This window comes from Cygnus olor, chromosome 3, assembly GCF_009769625.2.
Source record: "Cygnus olor isolate bCygOlo1 chromosome 3, bCygOlo1.pri.v2, whole genome shotgun sequence".
NCBI lineage: Eukaryota > Metazoa > Chordata > Aves > Anseriformes > Anatidae > Cygnus > Cygnus olor.
Window position 1 is genome coordinate 8,252,170 of NC_049171.1, and position 22,258 is coordinate 8,274,427.

Genomic DNA, 22,258 nt, shown 5'->3' on the forward strand with positions numbered 1-22,258 from the left:
TGGATGTCAAAGCATCCAAATTTCTTCCCCTCCCTGGGGTCACTGCCAGCTCCTCTTGAGTTTCGGTGGGCAGGCTGCCTCAAAGTGCAAGAAAAAAACAAAATTGTGAACATTTTTCGGCTTTATTTTGGAGCTCACAAAATGGAAAGACAGGCTCCCTATGCCCAAAAATATTTTACAAGCAAGGCAGTCACCTGGCTCCAATGCAACCATAGTGGGGGATTTCCAACTTCCAACCGCCCCCCCCAGAGATGCCCTAAATTGGCGTTCAACAAGATTGAGGGAAGCAGAGTTAGCAAAAGGTGACGAGTAGTTGTTTTTGATAAGAACAGTGTCTGCTGAAGCACATCAAAGTAAAAATTCAAGCACTGAATAAACAGCATGTTTATAAGATTTTCAGTCTGGTCTGGAACAGCTCTAGGCTACTTCTGTCAAAAACTGCTGTTGGCTACATGGTACTGCTAACTGAGCAAATAACTTCCAGAACTTTGCCACAGACCTATACGCCAAGATGAAAATATATTGAAGTTCAATATGTTGCTGCATATACTTTGGAAGCCAAGGAATTATTTCTGATACAATAGCAGTACTGTTAATAAGTTAGCACCAAGATACAAACAGCAGACAGGTCAAATCCTTAAGTCACTCCGTAGGAAACCTAGATATGTGCTTGTTTTAGCTCAGAATTACACTGAGACCTCATATGGTCCTTGCTAATGAAATGAGAGGAAGCAGTAGTATCTATTCCCAGTGTAACAGCAGGGAAACCAGATTGCAAGGTTCTTCTGCTAATATGAGTTACTATAGTGTTGTGGGAGCTTTGCACTGCTGTAATAATTGCAGATTTAACAGGCTTTTTCATCCTTCTCACCTTCAAATCCTCTCTCTCAGAACAGCTTAGTGCTGCCATCTACTTTTTTTTAATCCTAACAGTTTTGTTTTTATTTCTATTTTTTTTTAATCCTCACAAAGTTCTCAATAGACCAACCCACCTGCAACGCCACCACCGTCTCTTGAGTCTCTACAGTTGGGTCCCCAGATATACACTTATGGCCTGTCACCACAGACAAAGTTGAAAGCAGAGGAAACTAAATACAGGATTGGATCCAAAATCCTTTTAACACTAATTTACACTCGAGTCCTCAAAGATGGGGGAAGAAAAAGAAACACAAGCATTAACCACAAGATCATTTTTACAACACCTGCAAATATAAAGCTAGTAAATTCAGGGGGTGAAAAGGTGGTACAGACATGGGGCATCAAATCTTCAGGACAGTTCTGGAAAGCAAATTTATCTTACTAAAAATGTTATTCAAAGTTTCAGTCCCAGAGGATTAATAAAATTTTTACAAGTCATTTATTTGCACAGATACTAACACTGCTGGAAAATTTTATTTATATATATGTATGTATGTATGTATATATATATATATATATATATATATATATTTATTTCCAGGCTAAAGGATCTATCATCTGAATAACGAGGCTAAAAAACGTCCAGGCTTTTTACTAGGAGACTGCCTGCTGCTGATCAGGCAGGAGCTAGTCTTGATTAATTCTCCACCTCCCTTTTTAATCGCACAAATTTATTTTTAGGGAGTGAGCACTTTTTTCCCCCCACACAAAGAGGGTCTTAACTGTATTTTGGAGGGATCAAGAAGCGAAGCCACAGCACTTTTTGCCTCCCACCAACATCACACGGAAAGAGGGGGCATCTATCCCCACTGCATGGATCTTCCCCAGGCAGTATGCTCCAGAGAACCACGCATTGTTTCCCTTCATTCCAACCAAGATAGGCCTAACCTCCGTGGATTATGGTCTGATCCCTAAAGAAATCATAAAGCCTCTTTATTTAGAGTGGTGGTGGGTAGGTGGGTCTAGGTCCGAACTTGCCTTGCTCCAGTGAGGTACAGACTTTTGATCAGAGCAGTATGGAAAAAAAAAATCTGCATTTCATTGCAATCCATTTTCATTAAATAAGCTACTTTTGGCAAGCAACAGACACGCTCTGAATTATTCCCATCTTCATCCAGATGGCCAGAAACATAACATTGGGTCCCAAACACAGGTCCCTGAACTACATACACAATAGGTATCCACATCCCTACGCAAGTCACTCACAGCATGTCCCACATACATGCCAGGAGGGTTCTGCACAGGGAGGAAGATTTTTCTTACTGCCCTGCTTACGTGTTTCAGTAGAGGCCGTTCGGATCCCTGCCCAGGTTTGCAGTTTGGTCTCCCTGGCTTATATGACCCTGGGGCCTCTTCTGAGGCTGCAAACAAGTCACAGGGGCTCTGGTAGAGCAAATACATTTGTCCACAGGGAACCAAAAGGAATTAAATCACATTATGCACGCTGTACCAGGCTGACGAAGGTCACAGATCTGAACTGGGGTAGTCCAACCTTCAGCACAGATGTTAACTTTACAAAGAAGCACCCTGAAAAGGGATGAGAATATATTTTCAGCAGGGGATTTATTTATTTATTTTTTATTTTTTTTAAATTTTTTTTTTTTTGCTTCCTGCATAGGCTTTACTTCATCATGGAAAACGAACTGGAGAAGAGAAAATAAAACAAAGCCAAAATATAGTTTTAAAAATAAAAACCTCGTTTCCTAGCTGTCATTCTTGCATTTTGCATGTCATGCCTGAGCATTAGCTGCTGCCAAATGCAAGACGTCAGGTCCATCTGGCAGATGTACACTTCTCTGGCTGCCAAGCGTTTCCTTGTGATGCAGGGGCTTTACTATTAAGTGTATTTCCAAATTCCAGTCTCCTAAAGGAGCAAGGCTCCTCAGCAGCAGCCTCTGCTTTGGAGGGCCCTGGAAGGAGGTAACTGGAGGTACACCTTGGTCATCCAGATTACCTATTGCATTTCCTTGGTATGATGGCCAGCATCCTGGTAACCAGTGGCTATACCAGCTGTGGGAGAGCTTTAAAGAGGTCCTTTTTCTTCAGATTATCCCTAACAAAATTAAGGATTACTTTGGAAGCAGGGGGGAAACCCAACCATTCAGGCTGACATCATTACTTATTTACATATAAACACAGCCAGGAAATAAGCATATGTATTTATATATAAACAAAAAAAGCTATCCATACAACGTTTTATACGCTGCTTTTTCCATCCAATATTTACTACTTTATTCATCACTTACGAAAAAACTTTCTCCCCAAGAAATTGGTGATAAAATGCCCTCTGGTGGGCGTGACTGCAGACCTCTACAGCAGCAACCTCCTCCTAAGTAGTTCAGAGGCTTCAATATATTCTTGGGATTACTATTTTTAATGGAGTGAGACAAAGCACATACTTTCTTTCCAGAAGAAACAGAAACACCCCTGGCTAGTGGGCCCATGTTCTACTGCTAAGTATCTAGTTTAAAAGCATTTTAGGTTTCTAATCCAAAGGTTAAAAAAAACACACAAAAGAAAGCAATTTCCTGTTTAAGCATTCCATGATCCCTCCCCAATTTTTATTTATTTTTTTTCTTGCCTGTTTAGGATATTTTCTCCTCTACAAATATAGTGACAAGAAACCGAAAAGGAAAGTTGCATTAGGTTTTGCTTTGCCTCAGCATAAGAGAATCTTGTAGACTAGAGCAGAGAAAGGAAAGTGGAGCTTGCAAATCATTTGTCCTGTTGCAGCACAAGGCTCAGCTAGGAAGGAGACACTAATTGTACACACAAATAAACGCAGCAGTCCCAGAAAGAGTTCAGTGCATAAACAGAAGAGGCAGGGATGGAAAAATCCTCCGAAATAAATTGAAGTTAACAGGATGTGTTTTACCCTTAAGATACTCAATAATTGTGGGTGGTGCCTTCATCAATGCTAGGTGAAATAAATCAAAAGAAGAGAACTGGAAGCTTAAGATGCAGTGACTAAAGAGGTAACGCAGCAACTACAGGTCAGGCTGCATGTGCAGCTACTTTGAGGATATATAAAGAAAAAAAGGAAAGAGAGACTCTTTGATAGCACAGCCAACGTGGAGAAGGAGAGCCACCAGACAGAGCCAACTGCATAAGCCTGACCACCCTGACGTGGCCATTAGAAGCTGCAGCTGTACGCAAAAACATAGCAGTACTAACGTATATTATGTATTTTCCTAGTTTTTTTTATATTATTATTTTTATCATGCCCACTCCCCAAAAAAGAAAAGCCTCAGAGTCCTGGCTAAATAAGGATAAGGAGTGTAAAACACTCGCAACACATGAAGGAACGTGGAAGAGCTCCACCGCCCTCCCTGAGTTCCTTGGGGAGCCTTTGTGCTTCCATCTCATGCAGGATACGGCACTTTCTCTACTCACCCAGATGGTCAAAAAATTGTTTTCAGCTTCCACAATGCAACTGGCAGTTAATTGTTGTTTTATGTTAAGAATATATATATATCTCAAAATTGCAAACGCATTGTATAAATAATGGGGTTAAGCTTTTTTTAAAATGTTTCTGTGCAACAGCACTTCACTTCTGAAGTGTTCTAGGGTATAAACAACGGTGTGATTTAACCTTTACCCTCCCCTTTTCTACCCTTTGAAAGAGAAAAACTGGCAAAAGCCCCTCATTTGTTTGAAAACCACTCTTTACATAAGTAACGCACCCCTGCTCTGTGCAGAGCTCCATCCCTCTCTAGTGGCAGCCAGGTCACATACCAGTGATAAGCCTGCTCCGGGCTTGGCGAACAGATGGTTTTTTAGCTCAGCCATTAGAAACTTCTAGTTTTCAGATTCAAAGATCCCCCCCGTTCGCTCCTCTTTGCCAACAGCCCACCCAGAGGTTCAGAGTTACATCTACAATTTTCTTTGAAGACAGAAGCTAAGAGTTTCCACGGAGCAATGCTGTCACTCGATGCTGCACTGTACAAACTCTGTCGCTGATTTACGATCATCACTCTTGCAGACATCCCCAGACATTGTGTTGATTGCAGCTCCAGTGAAACTTATTTATCTCATTAGATAGAGCAAGCCAAGATTAAATACTGTATTTGTGCATGTGGTTATACATGCATAATGTCTGGGCTCTAAAATTTTGCCTAAAGTCAAAACTAACGGGTTTTCTAGATGGAGATTAGCACTGACATTTCTTGGATCTTATCCTGCTGGTTAGCCTTTCCCTCAAAGAAGCTTTGCTCTTAGAGTAGCAATTACAGGTGTAAGTTAAACTATTTTTATTTTCCCTGACCCTTTGAACAAATATATGTGTTTATTTGTAATATTTTTACATATAATGCATGCTACTACAGCTGTCAAGCAGAGGGGAGAAAACCACCTTTGTTGTTTCTTTGTATCTTTCAATTTTCTAATCAGGAAGATAGCCCAAAGCTGTACAATTCTGACTGCTTGTGAGTTTAATGGCAACCTTTCCATATAAAAATAGAATTTACCATTTCTAAAAAATGCATAGGAAACATTCTCTTCGGTAGACTTAGGAAGGACAGTAATCAAATTAAGGTGTTACAGGTCTACCGCTAGAAAAACACCAAGGACTGGCACATTCTTAATTTCGCAAGGTAATGTTTAGTAAGTGGGAAGGCCTGTGATATGCTGCCATATGCAATGCCATTTCAGGAAGCACCTTAAGGAAATCTGAGCCCGTTCGTGTTTCTCTGAAGATGAATGACTGCATGACAAATAGCTTGGCCTGAAAATAGGAGGAAATAAGTAAACCAGGACTTCCACTCTGATTACATACAGCAGGAGCCCGACCAGTCTACTGGCTTCTTGAGACCAGAAGCACAGAGGTACCTGGTGCCCGGATTAAACCATTACCTCAAGCAGTAGGTGTTTCTGCTGAAGCCACACCTGCATTTCCATCGCAAATCAGAGTTTAAGCTTCTCAATGTCACCCAACTGGGTGTCAATTGCCCAGAGCACCACCACTGCCTACTCTTCTTCAAATAAAGAAGGCAGCACAGCACAGGGGCGTGTTTTGTTTGTTTTACTTCCATTATTCTTGAAATACAATACTTCAATAACTTCACTGTTGTGACCACAAGATTTGTCTAAGAACGGTTTTTAGAAGGCTTTGAAGGATGCTGCTGTGAACTGTTGAAGTGTGATATTGAAACAGTGAGTTTAAGGAAAACTTGCTGCAATTTCTCTTTTAGCGAGAGCGCTCCCTCCCCTCCTCGCGCACACAAAAGCGCTTTCAAATTTTTTTTTTTTTATTTGAGACAGGGGAAAAACAAACCAACCAAAATAAAGGGTATTATGGCAGCAAGCAAACCACAATTCTGCTCTTCGTTCCTCTTCGGCTACATTTCTGTATCAGAGCACAATTTTTAAAGCCAGCCCTGTATTTTTTACAGACTTCAGGCAAGACTTTGTTTCCTTACTTCCCATGCCGTTTCTATGCTCTATTTTTTCCTCCTATAAATAACAACTCCAATATCAGCCACAACTTCCCATTGCCATTAAGTTCAGACAGAGATAAGGCTGTGATGTTGCAGAACTAGAACTGCCCAGAAGTTTAATCATAAAATTACACTTTTCTTCCAAAAAAAAGTGCTGGAAAATAGGCTTTACTTTAGGGATTTGATAATCTTGAAGAACAGGCAGAACATTTATCTAAGATTTCCAGGGTGCCAGATGTAACCTCATTTAATTCAACAGTTTTGGGCCAAGGACGACTTCGGCCCATTTTATAGTGCAAAACTGAGGGGGGGGGGAAGGAAGGACATAAGTGTTAGAGTACCTGCACCACACAAACCCAAGAGATCAGAAAGATAAGCCTACTGTGCTACTCCCCTTTACCCCCCCTATCTTTTGCAGCTGCTGTCATCCGTGGAGATTTGCAGACTTTCTTTGACCTTAAGACCTTCACAGTTGAATTTCACAAGCGATTTGTTCCTCGGGGTGCAGAAGCTCTGCACAGCATCAGACACATATCGGAACGTGTCAGCTCCACAGGTGTTAACTAGTTCAGGATTTGGTCTGCAGTTCAGCAGCTCTGGCGACAATTTACACATCAAGATCAACCGGGAAGTTCCCCAGAAGGTCCCACACCACGTACCACACTTACATGCTCTAGGCAGTTTTTAATCCAATATCATTACATTTGTTTGCAGTCTCAAGGCTTAGACTTCAGAAAGCAAGAGGGTGTTTTTCACTCCAGGCTTGTACAGAGCCCATAAAAAGCATAATAAAGTGTTGGCACAAGCAGCAAGCCTCATGGCTTCTGAGTTTGAGATTGTGCATTCAATCCAGCCAGCACGAAATCCAGACTAGTATCAGCACGAGATAAGAGTTAACTCAAAGAGATCAAATCCAGCTCATTTATGTCTATGCAACATCGATTTCTAAGAACTACATGTGTGTAACCAAGAGCAACATTTGATCTGAAGCCTAATACCTCAATGTCCAGCTATTATAAAACAGAAGCAAAAAAAAAGTAGCTACAAACATTTGACTGATGTTGCCTGCAAGCAGGGCACTGCAGAAGGCTGTACCAGCAATTTATATTGACAGTATTAAGACGGGACATGGCAGGCCTTGCTATTAGAAGTAATTGTACAAATATTTGGAGTTCTTTTTTTAAAAGAACAGAACATGGGGAAATACAATACAAAGCCACAGACCAAGAAACAAGCTACTACATGCAAATACATGCAAGCTTCTCCCAGGTTAATTCTCTTCTTAATGGAATATTGATTGGTATATTCAACATTAGAAACATGAAATATTGGGTAGGGGGAGGAAGCAACAACACCCTTAGAACTGTGAATTTCGCTTAAGTTATAAATACTTTCCTCATATGATCGGCCAACATTATAATAAAGAGGGCAGTGAAGCATATTTAACATTTTGCCTTGTGTTGCATTAGTAATTCTGTCAGAGGTGACCTGGAAATGTTAGCTTCGGACTTTCTTCACCCTTCACCTGAAGAAGCCTTTTTCATGACCTCTCGTCACACCGTATCCTTGCTATATCTGGCATTTCTCTGCTCCCAGTGGGATACACTACAAGGTGTCCTTGGTACTGTCTAGGCATTTCAGGTGCAATCTATCGAGCTGTTTATGAAATGGAGGGGGGCAGGTGGGGAAGTGGGAGCAGTATTGGACAAGCGTCTCTAAGTTAAGCAAGTCACTTTGGGGGAAAAAAAAAAAAAACAGGAAGAAAAAGAAGCCATGTACCAAAATCTGTTTTCTGATTCTAAAACATCAGTTAGGTTCAAGAATTGCGTACAGCCCTACTGTGAAGGGGGAAGACAGAGTAAGGTATCATCTCTGTCCTACTGTATCCAGAAAAGCACAATAAACCTTCTAACCACTGTCTTGGAATTTAAAGGAGTTGTACGAACTTGACACTTCTTATAACAAAGGACTAGCTTTGGAGGAAGCAGAGTATTCCACAGCCATGATGGAGAACAGCTGGATAGGCATTGTTGCACCTATTCCTATTCCCATGGTAGGAAAGGGGAAGAGGAAGAAGAAAGTTTCAGCTTTATAAGTAGTTCTCACTTATATGGATCACCCATTTCTTAAACAGAACCCTTAAAATATAAATGGTGTCATACAATCAGGAAGCCACTTACTCCCACTGCCCAGGAACCAACATCTATCTCAGGGTCCACTACTGTCTGCCCAACTGTAGGAAAAAGGTGTTCCTTCAATCCTTTTCCTCCTGTCATTCACAGCATCCTTCTGAGATATCCCTTATATCCTCCAATATATGTTACTAAAACAAGTCATTCAGAAGAGGGCAGAAGACAAAAGCTAAAAAAAGAAAAAAAAACAAAGAACCAACTTTCATTGCTCTCAGAGTTCCCAGCCTTGATACTTCAAGCAACGACAGCATCAGGCTCAACAGCTCTGCTCAACCACCCCCAAATACGTAGTTGAGAATATAAGCACAGCCAAAGGCCTGTTTCATAGCATATAGTTGAGACAGGTGACTTAGTTTATACACGTTACATACACACACACTTCTATGCTCTACCCCTTCCCAAAAACGTAAGAAGTTTTCATCCAGAGTTAGCAACTTCTCCCCACCCTGTTCCCGAACTTCACCATGGAGTAAGGAGTAAACTCAGTAAGATACTGAGTAAGTTCATGGTTATTCTGTAGCACTTGATATAGTTTCAAAAGCATTTTCCAGACATTTATATACCCGACAACATTTTGTAGTATGAAGTGTTCCAACTTGGCATTTCTTCCCCACTCTTGGCAAGCAAGAGAATAAAATTGACAGAAAGTTGAAAAATGAAGTTCTTGAAATACACAATACGTTAGGGATCATTTAATGAATTCAGGTGCTCAACAAGCTACAAATCAACAGAAATTTGCAATACATACATATTTCAAAGCACAGGTAAACACAGCTGCAGCCACTTTAAAGTTATTTCATGTCATATAATTATTACGATGAACTTTCTGAGCTCTTTGCCCTCTCTTCTTTTGATCTGCAGTTTACCTGTGGCTGGGAAAACTAGTGGCATTTAAATTCTTCTTTCTAATTAAGGAAAACAGCATGTTTAAGTCTCAGCCTGAAAAGAGAAACTTTTCTTTGAGTAGCTACAGCATGCTGTGATCTGCAAACCCACTAGAGCAGCATTCACGGACCAAAAACCAAAATCCTCTAACGAGGCCTGACAAAGCATATCTCAGAGCAGAATTATCTAAGTATTAATTACTCATCAGCACAGACTTTAAGAAGTATCTGAAGCAAAAGCTCTTAAATCATACTTTAAATCCCGGGTTTCTACTGTCCACGTTGCAATGCAAATAACAGTTTTGTTTTTGTAGGTTTTTTTTGTGTTCCATTAAAAAAAAAGTCAAGACAGATAATGAGTCTCTTCTCAAGGTTAAAAAAAATAATCACTGGATGTATGATTTAAGCCCAGTTCAACAGATCTGGCACATCTTGAGTTTGAGACCCTCTACAGCAGCAGTATTGCCTCCGATACTTCTATGGGAATTTGAGGGATTCTTCCCAGCATCTCTCAACTACATACACAGTCCAAGAAAGCCACTTCTACAATACGTGTGTCTCATAGCTCTTAGTTAACAGGAACATTGCAGAGGAACCGCATCAGCGAGATTTTCTTGCAAACTGCTGCACTGAATGAGTTCCAAAAGGTAACCCCCTAGAAGTAATCTGATTTTTCTAAGTCAAAAGCCATTTCACCTGTATTTATGTGGACTCTAGAATTTGAGACAAACCCACGAACTGTACATTTGTGTGCTCCAGTAAGCCAAACCAAACAAAACCTGAACAGAAGTCCCGGCGCTTCATATCACCTTTTGCACACTATTTTATTGGATGGCAGCGAATTAATAAAAAAAAAAGTGCAAAAGGAATCCTGAATTCATTACAAAAAGTCTGTCTTTGTCTGTAGTTGGAGCAGACTGCTTCAGTGAATCAATATTATCATTACAAGCCAGCATAAGCTACCTGAAGTTTAAGACCACTGAAAAACCATGCATTTTTCTGATGTTAATGCCAACGATGGCAAAAATCCAAGTTGAGGATATTTGAAAACCTAGACCTGAGCATCACAGACGAAAAAAAGCAGCACATAAAAATTAAGGAAAATGGTCCCATGTTCCAGATATTCTAATCCACAACATAAAATTATTTATGGAGGAGTGTGACTAGGAATTCAGTTCCTGTCATTTATCAGATGGTCAAGACAGCGCAGAGGTAACCGGCTGCATAATAACAGCACTAGGAAGGCTTCTCGGGGCATCTCTGGTATCAATTTTCTCCAGTCCTATTTTAGCTCTAATAGGTAAACAGTGCATATTCAAAACCTGGGAAGCGTTGACTTTTAAAAGCCTGACAGAAAGGCGTTCCTGTAGAGATTTCTAATCTATTTCCTTTTAATCTCTCTCTTTATAGCGGAGGAAGAGTTCTTTGTACTTCTGGTAACAAAGGCAGCACAGAAGTGACAGAAGCATGTCAAAGCTGTTTACATTTCATACGGCCTTGTACACGGAGCTGCTGTTGGCAGGGCACTTCGCTGAGCAGCAAGGAGCCCATTTTCCTACGATAAACTTCGTACAAGAGTTCGCCATATCGAGGGATGCCAAAACCCTTTCCCCTCCCCACACAGGGTTAAGCTAACGCAAACCCAGAAAGGAAGTTTTTTAAAAAAGGTGAAGCAACAAAGGGTTAATATCATAATTTCAAGGACCTACAAGTATATTTAAGGCAAACTTACCCGATTTGTATTGCTATGCGCTTTGTGATACAGGTAAGGGTGAAACCTATTGATACAGCCCAGCTTTTGTGGAGAGATGAACACATTAATAGAAGTAAATACAGGAATAAATTACGTAATTTAATGATACTGTATCATATTTATTAAGGTTACTGAATCAGCACGCTGCAAGGCCAAATGTTGCCAAATGGAAGAACTGAAGTGAGGAAAAGAAGAAAAAGGCAAAAGGGCCAAATAATTTTCTAACCCATGCTGAGATTTTAGCCAGCTAAAAGCCTTGATTACGGCACAAAGAATTAATGGTCTGAAAACGATGCGGACCTCTGTGGTGCATTATGAAGCTGATGCTCTGCAAACAGGAGCTTCAGGATCAGACCTTCAGGCTTCCTCACTACCTGGTCCTGGCGCCCGTGACAGCAAACCCAAGTGGAGGAGCGCTGTCTGCAGACAAGTTGTTGGGAGAACCTCCATACTACCACGCTCAACCTGAAGTTAAGGGACGGATGCTTAAACACAGCTAATGTTGAAAATACTCCAGAACTTAGAAGCACAAAAAAACCCTAAAAGTTGGTTTCAAAATTAAAAGAAAAAATCCCACAGCAGGGATATAATGGATAGGGTAGGGGGCTAAACAGGATAGGATAGACTGGAATCTCCCTCTACTTTTACACATTTAGGGGTACTTTGCCCCTTAAAGTTGTGTGTGAGCTTCTATCACAGCACGTGGAAACTCTACATGCAGAAAAAGGAGAGGGCAAAAAAAAAAATGTATATATAAAAAAAATACACTTTTTTCTGTGCTTCAGAAGACATGGCTCCATGGGTTTTTCGGAACTAAATTAAAAGGTCAGGAAAACAAGTAGGCATGGACAAGACTGAACTGCAGATGAGCACGGAGAAGCAGCAGGATGAGCACCAGGGACTGAAAATAGTTAAGGGCCCGATCCGGGTCCCAGCTCGAGCGGGGCCGAAGGGGAACGGCTCTCAATGGAAGCAATGGATGGAGACCTGGGAGCAGGAGGACGCGTGGGAGCGGAGTGGTATCGCTAGTGAGATGAGCACAGCCAGCCTGGGGATAATGAATTCTCCTCACAAACAGGCATTAAACGTGCTAGCACCAGGTATGGTTCACAGCAAGCCCAGAAACCACATCTAATTTCTAGACGAGTCATTACGGGCAGGCACGTCCCTCTCCTTTCATTGAGAGGATTTCCAGTCACCACGCATGCTATGTACTTTTTATTACTGTTTGAAGAATAAGAGCAGTAACCCTGACAAAACGCCAGCCTAAAAGAAGAAGAAAAAAATGAGAGGTGGTTACTTTCTTCTTTCGAGATTTCTGCTCCTAAAAAACAAGTGAGCAAGGGAAGGGTTTGCTTCTGCACACAACCACTTTGTTTCAGCAAGACTTGAACAAAACCTCCTTTGCTAGGCTGTGTATCTAATATATTGGGCACGTGAAGTATGACCATCGCTCATTAGAAATGTAATTAAAAAGTGACAAAACTGGATCCCCCCCCTCCCCAGCATGCAGATGAAAACCAGTAACCCTGACTCTATTTGTAACCATGACAACTATAGAATATTTTATTTCAGTAATATAATTCACACCCAACGTTTGCTCATAGGTTTTGTTGTTAAGGGGAAGGTTGACACGCTGTGCACACATTTCATAAGCTACCAGAGACAACAAATATAGAGAACTCAGGCAGTGCTCGGGATCGAGAACCCGGTACGTGTTTCATAGCTCATTTGAGACCCTCTGCAGAAAGCTAAATGAGCACGAACAAAAATCCAACCAAATTCAGCAGTAATGGTCATTACTTACAAGACAACAACTCGGTACAACTGGATGCTTTTCAACTTTTAAATAAACTGCAGTGATATGCCTCTATTTTAGGAGAGGTAGTAACTCAAGCCCCAAACTTTAATTTTCAATTAAAATATAATATGCATTTTTCACTCTGTTAGGAAACACCAAAATAGATGCTACTGGAAAAGGTATCTATATGAAGGGAGGCAATGAAAGACGTGGTTCACATATGCTAGCTAAGTCTTATTCTGGATGGGTCACTAAATTATTTGCATAGCTCCCATATTTCATCTTAAATTGAAGACAACTTCCATAAATACACACAATGAAGACAAGTTATAAGAACAAAAAAAAAACCTGTATGTTATTCAGAGAAGATTAAACAACCTACTGAGCATAACTAAAGTTTGACGCAGATAAATGTCAGCGTAAAATATGGTTGTACTTTATTTTTCTCCACACAGGGGAAAAAAAAAAAAAACAGAACAAAAACCATCAGCAGCTTAAAGCACAATATAACAAAAATAGAAGGCAGACACACTGTTGCTTTGTTTTGGAGGAAAGAAAATTAAGAATAAAGCTTGCTGGAATACTACGCCTTCCCTCACACAGATCATAACATCTATCAAGGAGGATTTAAAGTTTCAGCAGATTGCTAATTATAAGAGACAGTAATACTATTATCTGCAGTCACCTTAAAGCTACAGCAGATTGATTTTGAACTCTCTCAAAACTGACCTCAGAAGGGTACCCCGATAAATGTTTTATCACTGGAAGGCTCACACATAACCACACGTGCACACTTGCTCTGTTGTTTTAAAGAAAAAGCAAGGGAAAAGAAAGTTTCTCCATTTATCAGGAATGCAGTATATGTAATATTCCATTAAAACAAATAAGCCTTTAGCAGACATGCTTGCTTTTTTTTTTTCCCCCCTCATTGATGGGAAAGTGAAAGGCCCCCCTTTAACCCAGTTAGCAGAAGGCTCCGTTTTTCTGAACAGTTTTCACGTACAACAAACAAAAGGTGAGCAGCCAACTGCATCACCAGGGCTCCAAATTTTCGGTGGTGGTGGGGAGGCTGATTTCTCCGTAGCATTCTAGGAACATTTTCGGCTTAGTAAATGAAGCCAAAGGGTGGAAAAAATAATAATCTCAGACTACGAGCCGACACTGTTCATGAAGTGTAGGAAAACCAGCACCATCCATCCCCACAACTCCCTTCCTCCAGACCTTTTTCCACCCTCGGGGGAGGCGAAGGAACCTGAACCCGAGAGCCCAGGGCCCTCGGACTTGCATCCCCGCACATGGACAGCCAGTCGCACCGGCTCAATGTCAACATTAAAAAAAAAATAATTAAAAAAAAAAAAGAAAAGTAGCTTTCGCCTCCCATCCTAAGCGACCCCTTCTGAAAACAGGTACCCAGGGGATGCGCCTCGGTGCTCCTACCGGAGCCAGGCAGCACTTCGGCTCAGAGATAACTTAAAAGAAAACAATCCAAAATAAATAAATAAATGAAATAAATACAAACCCAACCACCCTAAAGCGCGTCGAGAGGAAAACCCAAGAGCAGCCAAACACAACCTCCCACCGGCGGGGAACGGCATACGGCACGGAGCGGGGAAAAAACGCATAAGAAGTGGGTTTTTAAAAATATATACATTTATATATTTTAAGGAAGATTCAGCCGAGAAGTTGGTGCCACGAATCGCGCCGAGGGATGGGGCACAGGGAGCCTGCGGCGGGTGGGCGCCGATCGCTTCCCGGCGGTTTTGGGGTGGCGATGGGGGGGGGGGGGGGGGGGACGGGGACATAGAGGGGGCGATAGGGACAAGGGGGTGGCGATGGGGATACGGGAGGGAGGGGGGACAGGGACACAGTTACCCCGGAGGAGAGGAGGGGGCGACAGGGACAGGGCTGCGCGGGCGAGCGCCAGAAGTTGCGGGTGCGCAGCGACGGGGGGGGGGGGGGACACAAGATGGGAACCCCCTCCTTCCTTTCCAAAACGATTTAACCCCCCCAAAAAAACCCTGGGAGGAAGCAAACCGCCTGTTATTTCATCGTCATTAATAATAACGATAATGAACCCCGCGGCGGTCGGGGCTGCGAAGGGAGGCACGCAGGAAGTTTTCGATGCGGGCGCAGGCGCAGGCTGAGGTGGGGGGGGGGGGTTGGTGGCGGTGAGGGGAGGGAAGGGGGGGGGGGGGGAGGCAGAGGCTCCGCGGAGGCTCCGCGGGCGCGCAGCCGCCGCTTACCTCCCTCCGCGGGGGGCGCAGGGAGGCCCGGGGCCGCGTCGTCAGGCGGCGGGAGGCTGCGCGGCGAGGGGAGGCTGCGGTGGTTTGCGCATCGCAGCCTCCGCCGCTTAACGCAGAGCCCAGCGCGGCGCCGGGAGCCGGGAGCCGCGCTGGAGGCCGGGCAGGGAGGCTCGGCGAGGAGGCGGCGGTGGCGGTGACAGAGGCTGGCGGTGGCGGTGGCGCGGAGCAGCGGGCATGCTCCCGTCTGGCCGCCTTCCCCTCACCTACTGCCCGCTTTAGCCGCGGAGGGAGGAGGCCGGGGTGCCGGGGAGAGGGGCGGGCCGGGCCAATCGCGGAGGAGGAGGGAGGCGGAGGAGGCCGGGCCGCTCCGCCCAGCACGGCCCGCCTTCCCCGGCCGGCCTCCCTCCCTCCCCGCCGGCATCCCTCCCTCCCTTCCTCGCTCCCGGCCTCCCTCCCTGCTTCCCTCCCTCTCCCCTTCTCCCTCCTGGCCTCCCTCCCCCCCCCCCTTCCTCCTTCCCTCTCTCCCTGCCTCTCTCGGGAGGTAGGTGCGGAGCCTCCGCCCCGCAGCTGGCAGCGGGTTTCTCCCTTTCCATCCCTCCCTCGTCCACCCTTCTGTCCGTCTTGTCCGTCCTCCTGTCCGCAGCGAGGACGTGCGTGCAGGTGGGAGAGTGCCTTTCCCAAAAGGTCACCCGTCTCCCGGCTGCCTTCGAAAGTAGCGTGTAGTTGCAAAGAAATATTACCCCGCTTTATTAAATCATCTCTCTCCGGGGGCGTGCTCCAAAGCCTCTTGAAGTCCACGGGAGTCTTTGAATAGGTTGGTACAATTCTCTCCCGACAGGGCTTTTTTTTTTTTTTTTTTTTTCTCTTTCCTTCTTCTTCTGTTAAATATCCAGCGCGCTTGGAGTCACTACAGATTTTACGCGTGGAAATCTGCATCTGTCTCTCTATTCTGTGTAATCTTGTCTCTGTGCGTGCCGCTTTGTAGTGAGCTTTCTGATGTGCACACAATCTGCATATGCTGTAGTTTTACCCGCAGAACACTTTGTCTTTTTATATTTCCTGCGAGCATAAAAAATAAAATAAAATAAAAAAATAAGCTTAATCGAATTCTCTTTCTCCGTACTTTTCCAGTTCGAGACGCGTCGTGGGGAAATGCACGCTCTGCCGTGTTGGAAGGGAGACGGCGGTGCCAAGTGACAGCCGAGCGAGGCAGAGGGAAGGAAGGCAGGGGAGCGGGCAACCCACGGAAATGGGCGACTGCACAATGCTGTGAAGAAGGGACATGACGCCTGGCAGGAGGCAGGGTGCGGCACTAGAAGGGCTGTTTCCCTTTTCCCCCTTCCCAACCTCACAAACAACCCGAGAGTCCCTGATTGCAGTGGGCTAAAACGTTTCTAAACCCAGCCGTCGTCATTAATATTAGAATGCTTTTAGCAGAACATGGCCTCGCTTCGAAAACAGGAAGGCTCCACACGTTTTTGTCCTTAATCCATCATGTATCAACGCCGAAACCTCCAGCCTGGCGCATGGCGGTGGAGTGTGAGGGTCAGAAGTTCACAACAGTTTAAATCTGAATTATTTAGCAAGCACACACATGACACTCTTCCGATTTCCACGCAGCCTTTTTTTTTTCTCCACCCCCCACCCCAGTTCATTTCCTTCCCTCTAAACACAAGAGCCCCGTTCGGTGTTATTTGCCCTGGCGCGGTGTTATTTGCCCAGCATATCCAGTTGACCCAGAATCCAGCAAAGCCGAGGAGAAGAAGTCTCGATGGGACTGTTGACCTAACAAGTAGCATGTCAGTCTCCCGGTGGCATTTGAATGTTCTTGCAGCGAATGCTTTGAGACAGGAGAGAGCATAAAGCCGAGTTTCTTTGGAATCCTTAATTAGACACAGTGATTTTGGAGGACTGGTTTCTGCCGCTATCCTCTAGTGCCTGGTACTTTGTTTTGCGACCTTGAGGTTAAGGGTACCAACCAGCCCTGTTTATTTTTAATAAAATCTTACAGTTATATGAGACAGTTCTAGGTTTTATTTATTTTTAGCATAAGTGCTTCCATCTTATCTGCCTTGCAGGTTTATAGTAAGGATTTGGCTAATATTTGGACAGCACTTTTAAGCTATGAAGCTCTATGGGTCTATTATACTGACCATTTTCTGGGGTTTTCGTTTTAGGAGTGTACTTTCGTACAAGATAAGAGTGTGCTCTTTCAGTTCAGATAGATAGAGCTCAAATCCTGACCTTAGTTTTCCCCTCAAATTTTATTAAATGCCCGATTTACAAATGCTGACATAGGGTCAGATTCTGATTTTACTTCTAGGTATAAATTTCAAAGAATTTCTTGATCCTCAGTGACTTTATTCTAAATCTAAACCAATTTAACTCAAAATTCAAGCCGTAATTGTCACAAAGAAAAAGCATATAATTACATTAAATACAGTATTCTACATTAATTTTCTTGCCTCAATTTTCTTATTTTAGCAACTTCATTAATTTCAGAAGAAAGTGCTTCATTTTATTTATTTATTTTGTTAATTATTATTCCATTTTTTTCTACTCTGTTTCTGAGAAGAGCTACATGTGGGCTTTGTCGAGGGGCACGGGTGGAAGAAATGTGATTTGGGGCATCTCTCTCATGGTTCAGTGGAGTCACAATGTGCAAGAAGTTGTTTTTAAAGATTAAGGTTTATACCTGGGTGTGGAGAAGCTCCTCTGAGCTTGTCACTGCTCCTGCCACTGGGCCAATGCACTGCCCCGTGTGTCCTTTCTCAGCACTCGGGAAATGCTGCTCTCCCATTTAGCTCATATTTTAAGGGAGGCAAACCTGCCCAAGTAATAAGGCTCCTTTGAGCCTTATTATTATTGAAATTATTTTCATTATCAATGAAATTATTTTCATTATCGATGAAAATAAGGGTATTTAAAACACTAATGAAACAAAAGGTAGATTTACATGGAAAAAAATATACCTTGTGGTGCAGGTTTTATTGGGATGGGTGGGTGGGTTATTTTTGTTTGTTTTGTTTTTTTAATGAAATGAGTTACAGAGTTGTACTTGACAGACTGAGGATTGTTCCTGAGAATCCCGGTTTTGGATTAGGCAGCTGATAGCCTGCGAGACTTTGGTGGCTGGTAAAGCTTGCTCCCCTGAAAGAAGAGATTTCTTCTTTTAGCGATAGATCATTATGTTCCAAGGCATGTATTAGAATGAGAATAATACAACTTCCCCTGTCTTTGCTGATCATATCAAAACTAATGGCATCTTGAATTGTCAGAGCATCAAGTCCATCTTCTGATAAAATATTAGGAGACACACAGATCTATTCATCTTATTGGAGATTTCATTGTAGTCTGCAAAATATTTGATGGCAACGCTATTAGATTAGCTGTGGGCATATTTCAGGAACCAACATAGTAATCAGGTACCAGGATTTTACAAAGGGGTTCCCATAAGCATTTCCCACTCATTTTATGGTAAACCTTGTCTTCTAGGGCTGGATGTGCTTCAGGGAGTGAAATTCTTGCTTCTTTTAAGGGATTTAAAATATAGTTCTTTATATTCTTACTAAAAATGTCTTGCTTTTTGATGCAGGTTGAGCTATTTCAAAGATAATGAAATTTCATCTCCAAAATTGTTGTATAAGATTTTCTTAAGCCACAACCAAAGATGAATGAATGTCTGCTATCCAAACTTTAGCCACAAGGTTTGACTCCTGCTTTCAGCTAATGAAGTTCTCCTTAATTACAGGTTTACAGCTTGGATACCAATGCCAATGGTTTAATTTGCTGCTGCCTGAAATCCTGGTAACAGGTATTTAGTGGATTTCCAGGAAAGTGTTTAAGGGTTCTGAAAAATGAAGTGGAGATCAGGAAGATATCTTTTTCGTTTTTTTTTTTTTTTTTTTTTTTTCTCCTTTTTTTTTTCAATCATGTATTTTTATTTCTTTGAAGTATAAAGACTGTTAGCTGGTACTTTTAACATTCATCCGTACATATCCGTTACAATTATCCTTAACATTAAGCAGAAAAGTAATTCCCCAAAGAAAGCAGGAAGTGACATTTAAAGTAATTTTTAGCTATGCAGCTTGAGTTAATTGCCAAAATATAAATCTAAGATGTTTTAAGGCTGCTAAAAACTGCTAACCTGTGGAATTCAGCGAAAAACATCACTGACTTCTGTGGATGCATCATTTTTAAGGAAGCATCTCCTTCTCTTTTCTCTTCTGCTGAGTAACCAGAGTGAGTATTGGGGGCAAGGCAGAGCTGATACTTAAAATACACTCACACCTGAACCTGGTTAGAAAGGTATCGTTGACTTCTTGTATCCCAAACCACACACACCTCCACACCCTCGATGTGGCAGCAATCGAGGCAGGCAACTATTGTTCTGAAGCAGATTGATCTTCAGACATCATTTCCGTCCCTTTGGGAATTATTCACTGCCCAAATGTCGGTTTGTTAATTCCTATAACTGAGCCGAAGTTGAGATTTCCAGCAGGAGGTTTGCTCCTGGGTGTCCTCGGGTGCTGCCCTGGTTTCAGCATCCACTGGGTGGCCGCTTACAAACGAGGGCCCTCGGCCGTCACCCCGAGGCTGTGCTCTGTCTGCATCGTCGCTCAGTGTCACCAGGGAGAGCCTAACTTCGGGTGGTCACTGCAGGGATGATAACCTACAGGCAGAATGATAATATTTTACCCACAGGTGAGGATGATATACGATCATCTCAGGCCTATCAGGCCATTCTTCTCAGATTTTTCACAAGAATATTTTATTAAGCATACCTGATTTTCTTAGGCATTTAGCTTTTTAACCTGACCATGAACTGTTTGTGGATACAGTCATTTGCTCAGAACTGGTGAAATAGAGATTTCTGTGATTTTAGGTGTGTAAGTTGAAACTTCTTTGTCCCTGACTTGTCAAGGGAATGAGAAGAGTCTGGTCCTATAAGAGCAAGCAGTATATTGAGTTGATTTCTCTTAGATATGACAGAACCATTTGCTAAAACTTCCCCCAGAAGACAGAAGTGGGTTCTTCTAGAGTCATGATTTTGATTTCTGGTGGGCAGTAATAAAAGTTAAATCTATTTTACTATATTGGCAGAGTCTAGAGCTCTGCCTTGAATTATGTGAAAATCTCTAATGGTTGGGGGATAGCAGAAAAGTCAGGCTTTTGTTGGGACTTTTAGAAAGCTTATGAAGATTCTGTTTAACAACTTTATTTCCAGCTCACCTCTAGTCCCACTCAATCCCATGGAGAGATGTTTTCATTGTTGCTGAAGTCATTGCAGCAGTTCCTCGAGTTTTGTTGAAATAATTCTTCCACGTTGGTTTATGAGCAGGGGGTGTAGGAGGAATTGGACTTCCAGGGTGATTTTGGAGTGAGTTGTGTTGTTTGATTTGCTTGTCTAAAATGGTAAAAATGTTTCCACCTATTCCTCATAATTATATGGAGAAAACTAAAATACATGTCATTTTGAACTGAATGTATTAAATTAGTTTGACTCCTATTTTCTGCCATCTGTGGCTTAACTAGAACAGAGAGCGAGAACAAAAAATATAAATGACTCAGTCACATTTCCTTTAGGAGACACATCATTCCCCCCATTCTTGTCAAATAATTAATTTCAGCTCTGAGTGAAACAGTGTTGTGACACCCTGGGCATGGAGAGGAGATGCTGCCATTCTGTCATTTAATAGAGTGGTGCAAGTTTGTGCCATAATAGTCTGGTTAAGCAGCTACACATTGTTTTTCTGTATATTTCGATGGCCTCCAAAACAATCTTAGCACAATGCTGGGACGTAATTCAGCTTAATTAAATACCAAGGTTTGCTGTAAATGTTAAGTACCTCGTGAGCCAGGCTGTGGAAAGAACCAGAAGTAGGTTCACAGGGAGGAAACTGAGAGAAGTAGGTGCTGCTGAAGGCTCCCAGAGAACACAGTTGCCACCTGAGTTAGTTGCCACTGACTCTGTCAGAAGCCATATTGGCTTTGGGGTGCACGGAGACAGTGCAACATCCCACGGTCTTTGCTTTCCTGGTACCCAGATGATCAGCACAGGTCCCTTCAGCCCCATTGAAGGTCCTCTACCTTGGCAGAAGGAGGATGGAAGGCTCTCTTCCTTGGTTGATGATACCCAGGACTTTTCTGGGGATGGGTCCAAGGTGCAGCAAGGCGTACAAAGAATCACAGAATCATTAGGGTTGGAAAAGCCCTCCAAGATCATCTGGTCCAACCATCCCCTACCACCAATGTCACACACTAAACCATGTCCCCAAGCACCAGGCCCCTAAGCATGTGTACCTTGGAGCCTGGACGCACTCAGGAGACTCACATACCTATAGACACCCCTTTTGGAAGGGCTGATTTACTCCAAAGCTTATTTATGAGGTAGGTGTAAGACAGACACCATCCCTCCAGTATCATACAGGTGTCAGGGAGTTCATCATCGCAACATTCTGCCAAGGGTTGGTATCGCTGCTCTAGCTATAACAAGAAGTTTCCTCCTGTGTACCTGATGTCTGGCAAAAGTCGGGTTGAAAAAGGTGGTGGGGCTCCCATTTTTGCTTTGGTTAATGTTTTGAGCAGCCCCTGGATGTTACATGAAACTCTTTTTCTTTTTTTTTTTTTTTTTTAATGGGTCCCTTAATCGGAATCGGGTTTTGACTAAAGAAGGCCAAATGTTTTTATCACTGATGTAAGTAATGATACAGAATCAAGTGTACACATGGCAGAGGTGAACAAATGGAAGAGTGAGGGATAAAGGGGCAATTTTTTTTTTTCTGAGTGACCTGAATTACTTAATGAAGAGGTCAAAAAAAAAAAAAGTTGAATACCAGCTAGGTGCAAGGTAATAAAGATAAGAGACCACACAGAGCAGGAGGCTCTCTTTCAGAAAGCAAGGACTTTGAGAAAGATTTAGGATTCTTTTTGGATAAGCACCTCCAAATGAAATCTCACTGTAACTCTGTGGCTAAAAGGCCAATGCAATCCCGAGATGTAAAAAAAAGTAATATCAAGCAGATAAGAGGA

General features: G+C 42.7%; 1 protein-coding gene and 1 long non-coding RNA gene across 15 annotated transcripts in view; one reads left to right on the plus strand and one right to left on the minus strand.

The window, feature by feature from the left end:
• Positions 1-15,641, minus strand: part of KLHL29 (kelch like family member 29) — a 391,073-nt gene extending 375,432 nt beyond the window's left edge. For 6 of the 13 annotated variants that reach the window (XM_040553896.1, XM_040553905.1, XM_040553902.1 and 3 more), the window contains exon 1: positions 15,227-15,641. The gene's annotated coding sequence lies outside the window, so the exon portion shown is untranslated. Of the gene's footprint in view, positions 1-2,368; positions 2,446-15,226 lie in introns of all 13 variants that reach the window. The other 7 variants (XM_040553903.1, XM_040553904.1, XM_040553900.1 and 4 more) reach the window with 3 other exon arrangements.
• On the plus strand, positions 14,795-17,678 carry LOC121068598. 2 transcript variants are annotated; one of them, XR_005818976.1, is made up of 2 exons: positions 14,795-15,128; positions 16,358-17,678. It is a non-coding gene; the product is annotated as an uncharacterized LOC121068598 (long non-coding RNA). The 2 variants fall into 2 exon arrangements; XR_005818975.1 differs by lacking the exon at positions 14,795-15,128 and adding an exon at positions 15,692-16,040.
• The last annotated feature ends 4,580 nt before the right edge of the window (positions 17,679-22,258 follow it).